At 43.8% G+C, this 9,559-nt stretch overlaps 1 pseudogene; it reads right to left on the bottom strand.

Moving 5' to 3' along the window:
- Positions 1 to 5,474: 5,474 nt before the first annotated feature.
- On the bottom strand, positions 5,475 to 8,550 carry LOC149995679 (uncharacterized; annotated as a pseudogene).
- Positions 8,551 to 9,559: the final 1,009 nt, after the last annotated feature.

Below are 9,559 nucleotides of genomic sequence, written 5' to 3'. Positions count from 1 at the left end.
GCCTGTATCCTCAGTAATGGTGTCTGTCGAGGAAAGCCCCAAAAGTCTGTAAATTCAAAGTCCATTCTGAAGAACTTAAACGTAGCCTTATTCAACTTCTTAAGATCTTTAATAGGAGAAACTCACACACACGAGCAATGCAGCTTCTCCCAGTGGTGGCCAGTTGGGAGGAATCCACACTGCTCCCAGGCCAGGATTTCTTCCTATAAGGGTTAACAGTAAAACTCCCTGGTGGGTAGTCACATCATCACTAGAAAGAACAATGTGTTCCTAAGTTAACAGATAATATCAGGCAGTTATCACACCCTATACATTCATTAACCTTCCTCTTCGAAGCATGATGTTTATCTTTGTGCCGCGTTCGGTTTTCTGGGCACTCAGCCACATCTGAGGCTACAGAAAGTTAAAACACATAGTCCAACATTTTATATAGAGTCTTTGCTGATGAAGCCATATTGCATTTCTCAGTGGGTTTCCTTACTTTACTGAACACTGATTATCCATTAAGTATTTCTGACTCAGTAGTCTAAGTTATATGCAATTCCTTTAAATATCTGACATATTTCTCAAACTGAGAGCGACTTATCAAATTTTATTTGGGTATGGCATAGTGATACAGTGGTCTCAGGCAGGGTTCCCGTGTAGATGCGGCATCCGAACACCATCACCTCATTTCGTTTTGAAGAGAACTGACTACCCAGCCACAACCTCCTCCCCGCTTTTTGATCCAATAAAAACTCACAACCCCTACCCCTCAGGGCTGGTGCATTTCTCGGTATCCAGCCCTTTCCCTCTCTTGGGAAAGTAAGAAAATAAAACTTAGCTCTCTGCAATTTCTTCTCTTGGTGAATTCCTTCACTGCCCACCTCAGCGGCCACCCTAACAGAAAGATTGTACCCCGTCCTCCTCACTCTTTCTGCATTCCAAGCAATACTGTTGCTTTGCCATGTGGCCGTGTGTGGCACAATGTGTCCCTGATCTTGGGAACTCTAAGTAATGAAAACTTCTCACAGACACATTAAACTCTCCATGTTGCCATACAGTCACCTCTGGAAATTAAAATCCTATGTGTATAATCAAGATCACTGGTGTAAGGAGCAGGATGACTGTGTTGTACAGAAAAGCTCACCTTCCTGATCACTCCTGGCTAACTGGGTTCATTAAACAGCTGGCTGTTAGCACCCTTGCACTTTGGCTCCCATTTCTTTAAGCTGTGAATGTGTACGCTGCCACAGGATTTCAAATCAAGTATAAGAAGAACTCAAAGGATATGCCTTTGTGCCTTTCGGCTACCTCCATTTAGGTTTTCTTTTTTTTCTTTTATTTTTTTAAGATTTTATTTATTTTTAGAGAGAGAGGAAGGAAGAAAAGGAGAGAAACATCAATGTGTGGTTGCTTCTTGCACACCCCCAACTGGGGAGCTGGCCTGCAACTCAGGCATGTGTCCTGACTGGGAATCAAACTGGTGACCCTTTGGTTCACAGGTTGGCACTCAATACACTGAGCCACAGCAGCCAGGGCCATTTTGAGGGTTTTAATGGTAGGTTGTTTGGGGGAAGCTTTATGCTGATGTGCCAAAATTAGTTTTATTTCCTTAACACAATCTAGGTGGGTTGAGCAGAAGTGCTACTGTAAGGGACAAAGAAACTGGTGACTCTCAAACTAGTAAAAATAATTAGCAGCAAAGGACAAGTGTAATTAAATCTTGACTTAGGGGGTTTCCAGTCAGAGCCAACAGTGTTAGCACATCTACAAGTCAGGAAGTGACAGTCTGCAGCTCAGCACAACTGCCTGCCCCTGAGATCAAAGGGGGAAGATATTCATCGCCAAACACAGGGAAATGGGAAAATGTAGCTAGGCAGCCCAGAAAACAATTTACGGAAACTTCAGGGGAGAGCTGGAGACAGATCTACAACCAGCTTACCTTTAGTTAATTATCACCTTCAGTTCATTTAGCTAATTGTGTTTGATTGTAACTCCAGAGTATCCAGCATGGAAGACGGGAGAGAAGAGAGAGGGGGGAGGGGGGGATACTCGTGTTGTAAAAAACCAGTTTGCTTGTCTGTTTCTGGACACACACATGCATGTCCGTGATACGACTGTGTGCCGAACTCTGCAGACTTGTGAATAAACAATGCCTCGCCTACTGCTTAAGTCCTTTTCCCAGTGTTTCTGAAGTGTCCTTGGTTGTAGAAGATAGGATTTTATGACTTACTAGATGGCTGTAACCTGCTTGGTCATTTAATTATGTTTCCCTGTTCAACTTGTCCTGGCTTGCTGGTCTGTCTGAAGTTGATGTGACATCATTTTGGTAGTTAGAAATTGATCACAGTGAGAGTATTTACACCAGAGAAATAGACAAGTATTACAAAACCTACACTTGACTTAATGTATTATTGAATGTTTAGACTTAAAGAAATTGGTAGAGAATATTTTTTATGAGACTGCATTGTATTTTTTTTCATTACCATTTACCCCTGTTTTAGCCCTTAGCAGAAAATACGTTAACACTGCAGATTAAATTTATAAGTGTACGGTAATAGTATGCTTTAAATTGTACATAAAAAAGTGAGGAAAAATTATCTATCTAGTACTCAAATATAATTGTTCCATATGGCAAAGAAGTCACTTGGGTTATTGAGGAAAGAATACAATTCTAAAATATATCTTTGTTGCTGCACCATCTTCCTACAGCTTAAATAAATAAATTCATAAAAAGAAAACAGGCAAAAGATTCTGAACAAATATGTTACCAAAGGAATTAAAGAGGAAAACTGAATGTAGGAAAAAATGGCCAACGTTATGAATTCTTTGAAAAATGAAATTTAAACCAAAGCAAGTTACCACTACAATGATTTGCAAAACTAATATTTACAAAGATTAATCATAGCAAGTGCTGGCAGGGTTGCAGAGGAACTGGAATTTTCATATGCTGTGGGTGGGTGCAAAAGCAAAGGGACCAATCCGTTTAGATCACAGTTCTGCATTTCTTAAAACGCAAAACATTCTCCAACACTGTAACACTTTGAGAAATAAAACATGTATCGTTATACAGAACTGAATGCAAACATTTATAGAAGCTTTATTCGTAATACGCTAAACCTGGAAATAAACCAAACCATAGGCAGATCAGTAGATAAACAAAGTGGTTATCTAAAGGACAGATTAATACTTAGCAATTAAAAGGATAAACTATTGACATAAGCATTGTTGAATCGCCAAATAACTGTGCAGCATGGAAGAAACCAGTATTTTTTAATATGTACACACCTTACAATGCCTATTAAATTATAGAAAATACAAACTAATCTATGGTAAAGAAAGGTAAATCAATGATTGCCTGGAGGGCCAGGGAAGCAGAGAAAAGATTATAAAAAAGCAGGAAGTAGCCCTGGCTGGTGTGGCTCCATAGACTGAGTGCTGGCCTGCGAACTGAAACATGCCTGGGCTGTGGGCCAGGTCCCTAGTTCGGGGGCATGTGAGAGGTGATGGATCTCTCAAACCATGATATGTCTCTCCCTTTTTCCCTCCCTTGCCCTCTCTCTAAAAGTAAACATATAAGAATTTTAAAATAAAAAAGCGGGAGGTAAATAGAGGGCGGGGCAAATAAAGGTTCACAGTTGTTTGTATGGAAAATAATACAACAGATAAGGAATGATGACACAGACTAACATTTGGATTTCGCGGACTAAACAACTGTAAACCTAAATTTTCCCTACCCTATATATGGGTGACAGGTAAGTTCATTTCAGTGTGACAGTTTCATAGCTTTATGCGCACGTCACAGCGCACCAAACAGTCCACATTACATAAGTGCACTTTGTCACATGTCAATTATGAATGAACCTGAATAAAGCTTTAAAAAGTGGTTCCTAATAAAGGCCTAGACACCTCGCTTTTGTAGAAAATTAGGTTGGGAACACTATATGGATTTTACTATCTCTCTGCTCAGGTCCTAGGAAAGGCAGCTTTGTTGCAGCAGCAGCAAATACTGGGAAACAGTGGAGTCTATTGCCACTGGATCAACAGCAATGCTGACTTGGTCACAATAGACACATCCTGGGAGTAACTACAAAATCATATTTCTCTCTAGCTTTGTTTTCTTTCTCATAGAGCAACATCTTGCGATGAATACCGAAGAAAAGCCACAAAAATCCACAAAGGCATTAGATTTTTTCTCCCAGTGACCTCTGCTAGAGGAAACAGTTATGGAGGTCCTAAGAATGTCTTTACACACAGATCACACAAGACACAGTCCCTAGAACATTCATAGATGAATGTTCAGAAGAGGCATCTTCCACCTAAATCACTGTACTCATTTCAACTCACTATTAGTACAGTGTTTCTGTCCCAATTCTGATTCTACATAACACTCAGGGTCTTAAAACAAATGACACCAGACTATAAAACTTTGTACACTCTGGCACATGGCTCCTTTGCACAACAGATGGAGGAGGTCCCCACAACATAGCTGGGAATTGCATAATATAAAAGTGAAAAAGGGAATAAAATTCATGTTGCTCATCAAAGAACAAAGGTCTCTTCTTCCGTCTGGCCTTGGACGTCCCCAGTAATCAGGGGAGAAGGCTGCAAATTCAGGCCGCAAAGTCAGGCTGTATTTCTTTCAAGGCTTTGGGCACCAATGCAAAATAAAGCAATATTGGACAAAAAGCAATTGTCTTCCATCATTCTGTCCCTTCCAAGCAGCGAAAATTTGCAGTCCCCACAAAATCTGTTCCCCTCTGCATGCTGGGAGATCACAGTTCTGCTTTCAAACTATCCAACACACTAAATAGAAACACCAAAATTAAAGATACAATAGCAAATATACCACTGGAATAAGATCATCCACCAGAGCAATGTACACCAAGCAGTTTCCTGTTGGTGAATGAGAACTTGTAAAAATCCATCACAGCATAATGTGAGAATACACGTGGTGAAAGTGACAGTCCGTCTTAGTTGAGGATGGGTTTTCTGAGACGAAATGGAGTCAGGTTCATTCCCCAGACAGAAAAGAAGGAATGAGGATACTGCCAAGAGCTCAAAGAATTGATAATTTTTTCAGGTAAGAGGGACAACAGAGGTCCGCTTCCCTGAGCACATTCGGTTTTTATGACTAATATACACTGTGCAGGTGAGGCAAGTGAGGAGGTAGTGATATGATTTCAGCCACAAAAGCTGACATCAATCTGGTAATACCCCCGGGCAGGTAAGAAAGTGCAATGCAGCTTCTTAAAGCTGACCTTGTACCTGAAACTTAGGAGGAATCTAGTACAGTTATGTTCCATTAAAAGGGCTTTAAGTTCAGGTAAAAGGATCTCAAAGACTCTCCTTCTGTGTTGTTAGATGGAGTGAGCAAATGAAACATTAACAGCAGTTTAATACTTTTCCCCAGAGTGAACTCTCTGGTGTTTAAGGAGGTGAGATTTACAGCTAAAAGATTTCCCACATTCTCTACACTCATAAGGCTTCTTTCCAGAATGAACTTGATGGTGTTGAATAACATGGGAGTATTGTCTAAAAGACTGCCCACCTTGACAACACTCATGTGGCTTTTCTCCAGTATGAATTCTCTGCTAATTAGTGAGGATAGATCTGTAGCTGAAGCATATCCCACAATCACTGCACTCATAAGGCTTTTCTCTGGTGTGAACTCTCTGGTGTTCAATGAGCTTAGGGTTCTTTCTGAAGGACTTTCCACAATCTCTACACTCATACGACTTTTCTCCAGTGTGAATTCTCTGATGTTGAATGAGATTAAATTTCCGGCAAAACCATTTTGCACAAACACTGCACTCATACCACTTTTCTCCAGTGCGTATTCTCTGGTGTTCAATGAGGGCAGAGCTTTGCCTGAAGGACTTCCCACAATCACTACATTCATACAGCTTTTCACCAGTATGAATTCTCTGGTGATTAATGAGGATATATTTATACCTAAAGAACTTCCCGAAAATACCGCATTTATTTGGCTTTTCTCCAGTGTGACCTCTCTGGTGTTGAATGAGATTAAAACTTTGGCTGAAGGACTTTCCACAATCTCTACACTCATATGGCTTTTCTCCAGTGTGAACACTGATGTCGAACGAGGAAAAATTTGCGCTTAAAGCATTTCCCACAAACACTGCACTCATAAGGCTTTTCCACTGGGTGAATTCTCCTACACTGAATGAGGTCAAAGAGATTTCTACAAAATTTTCCACATTTGCTACACTCATAAAGCCATTCTCTGGGGCAGATACTCTGATGTTGAACAAATTTGTGGTTGTGGCTGACAGCTTCTTCATATTCACCCAGCTGTGGATGAGTTTTTCTACCGTGAAAGGCCGGCCCATCATTGTGAGGCTCCCCACTGTTGGGAGTGGCCTGGGGCTGAAGAAAGCTTGAGATGCCTGGGGAGTCATTCCCAACCTCCCTAATGGTGAAAGGTGCCCCTGGTTTATGGCACCTGTACCTGGTCACAAACAAGGCCCTGTCCGTATCTCCTTTTCAAGGCTTCTGTCCACTGGCAGGGCTGCGTTGCTGGTGAAGGCTTGCACTAAAGCAGAAGCCGCTCATAAAGGCGTCACTGAGGAAGGCTTTCTGCTCAAGATACGCTGCTTGTCACTTAGGTGAAAAATAGTTTTCAAGTCTAAAAAACACCGCTTACAGGGATGGGTTGGTTTTCTGGGTTGCTGGAGCTGTCTCAGAAGCCCTGACCTGGGACTCTCCTTCTACAGATATACTCTGCTCAGAAGGGGCCTCCCCATCTTCCCTTTCATGGCAACAACCTGAAAGCAGAGAAATGCTGAAGAAATGGATGTGCACTGCTGGGGGAAGAAAGTCCCGTTACAAAGATGTCAGACATATTACATTGGTTCCATGGGATTCTTTGAAAGTATGGGACCTGGAGGCAGGTTGAATACGGTGCTGCTGTGCTGTACTGGGCTTCTGAAGATCACAAAATAGGGAGACCTCAAGAGAAAGCACACAGAGATCGCAAGCACTAATGGAAGAAAAGCAGGATCTCCATCTCATCTTCCAACAGCGTTCGGCAGAGCATGTCTGCTGGTGACATGGTCAAGCTGTGCAGTAGATTGGTTACGTTTGTTTCCCAGTAAAACTAAGTGCATGTGAGGCTGGTGTCCGAGGATTATATAAGGATGTATGTGCAATCATAACACCTGCACAGGTCAGTGGTGGAGAATGCTGCAGAGGCACATGTGCCAAGGAACAGGTGATGCACGGAGGCCACAAACATGAAGGTAGCCAGGAGCCGGGAAGTCACAGATGAAATGACAGGGCAGACAAGTGTTTGCATGAGAAGGAAAAAAAAAAAAAAACATGATGTGGACACTGGCGTTAGCACCACAACATTATTGGACACAAGGCAGGTTCCTGGTATAATCGTCGTCGTCGTCGTCATCGTCGTCGTCGTCGGCAGCCGTCCGTCTCGAGAGACGATGGTGTAGCTTCTTAAGAGTCTATCTGCACCGCCGAGAATGGCTGTGCAGTCCGACTCGGGAGTGACACGGTATCTGTCTCCTCCCGTGTTGAATCGACATCTTGCGATGACGCTGGAGTGTCCTCTCCAGTGAAGCTGAAGCTACAGAGCCTGGGCAGGGTGATATGGAGGGTCTGCTGTTGCCCAGCGGAGGTTTTTTGGAGTCAGAGTTTTCCTTCTCTGATGTGCCCTGACTGGAAGATCGAACCAGCGACACTTAGCTCGCAGGCCGACGCTCAATCCACTGAGCCAAACCAGCCAGGGCCTTCCTGGTATAATCACCACAGCCTTAATCTCATGCCTTCTCCACAGCTGACGCACACCAGGCTCACGCCTCCTCTGAGACCACTTTTCCATGTCCACCCTGGGAGAGAACCAGGGTTCTGCCTTCACGCCCCACTGTACTACAACTGAGAATATGAATGATCGAGCCTTAATGAAAGACAACAGTAGTGAGCAGCCAGCACTAACCCAGAGCGACTCAGAATACGATACTATTCACGAAAGATAACGTTATTAAGCATGATTAGAGAAGGATCTCATGCGAACAGTCCATGGCTCATGTTAAGTAATGACTATGATCTGGTACAGGCAGTCACAATGATCAGATACCTACAGGAAGGGGGGCAGAACTGGAGGTCATGGATCTGGACACCCTGCCAGGGAGAGGGCAAGCAAGGTGGGATTCATGAAGCTGTCTGCAAGACTCCTGACTCTCTACACTTTCCAGCACTTGATGATGCAACACATATTAGACCTGCTCGGGGAGTTCCTGGTGCGGGGCAACCACACAGCTCAGCACTGGCAGCCACAGCACAGACGGCATGAGTGTGGGAGAAATCAGCAGAGCCCACAGTCTGGCTGTGGGAAAGACACACCTACTCTGGAGAAAAGAGGGAAGGCAGGTCACCACCACAGGACACAATGAGACATGGGAACGTCTTACCCACAGATGCGACAAGTGCAAAGGTCTCCAGCATCACACTGCAGTAGAGAAGTCTCTGAGTCTCATCAAGGAGCCCCCACTCCTCCTGGGAGAAGGAAATGGCCACGTCCGCAAAGTTCATAGCCTGTCAGAAAGGGACAGTTCATTCCATGACCAGCTTGCCTCCTAGGATCCCAAGTTTGTCCTAACTCCTACCATCCACATCCATCTGCTCCCTCAACTCTCCACAGCAAAGAAGGTTCCAGGCCTTGGTGTCAAATCAGCATCACTCTCTCCTCATATTCCCACTGATACTCTGTCTTCCCAAAACAGCAGGCAGATGGCGGACAGACAATACCTGGGTTCTGGGCCTGGCATGTAGGCCATGCTTCCTTTTGTCAGTACAGTGGGTGTCACAATTGTAGGTGAGGGGGAGAACTTGACCCTAGAGATGGTGTAAATGATTTGACACTGGTCTTGGCAGGCAATCCTCCTGTGGTCTCCCAGATTATCCCTCCAAGACACAAAAAGGATAGCATCCCATTCAACCTATGACCCCCATCCCAGGGGCCTGAGGCCATCAGTTACACTATCCTCTGCATGTAATTTTTACACCACCGCTTTCCCACACAGCTACCTTCTTGGAGACACAACTTGAAATGTACCACAGTCATACCATGACATGAGACTGTTCAACGATCAGATTCTTTCTCAGGATTCTAATTTCCCCACCTCCATAATCTATCGCACGTTTACCCTTCTCCCTTCTTCATACCAGTGGAAGTTTCAAGCCTGACAACACTAATGTCTACCATCTCAAGGTCCTATTAACCACTGTATCAGCCCTCAACAACAGGCAGGTGGGTAGATGAATGGAATCTAATCTCTGAACTTGCAACGAAGCACCAAAACACTGTCACTTTTTAGGGAATTCTCATGGGGTTCCCCACATATAATTTCCGCAGTCCACCACACATGGTAAGACCCTTCACTCACCCTTATTTCAATGCGAGGTTCGTGAAGTCACACACCCTCTTCAAGTGCACATCGGTCTTCCTACCACATTTCTTCCTCACACCTTCACTCCCACAGCCCTGTCTCTTCCTGCCCTCACCATAGTTATCGCCTTGGCCTCTCTACTTATTATTCAG

This window comes from Furipterus horrens, unplaced genomic scaffold (assembly GCF_987537825.1).
Source record: "Furipterus horrens unplaced genomic scaffold, mFurHor1.1.pri manual_scaffold_13, whole genome shotgun sequence".
NCBI lineage: Eukaryota > Metazoa > Chordata > Mammalia > Chiroptera > Furipteridae > Furipterus > Furipterus horrens.
This window is presented reverse-complemented; position numbering and strand designations above follow the sequence as displayed.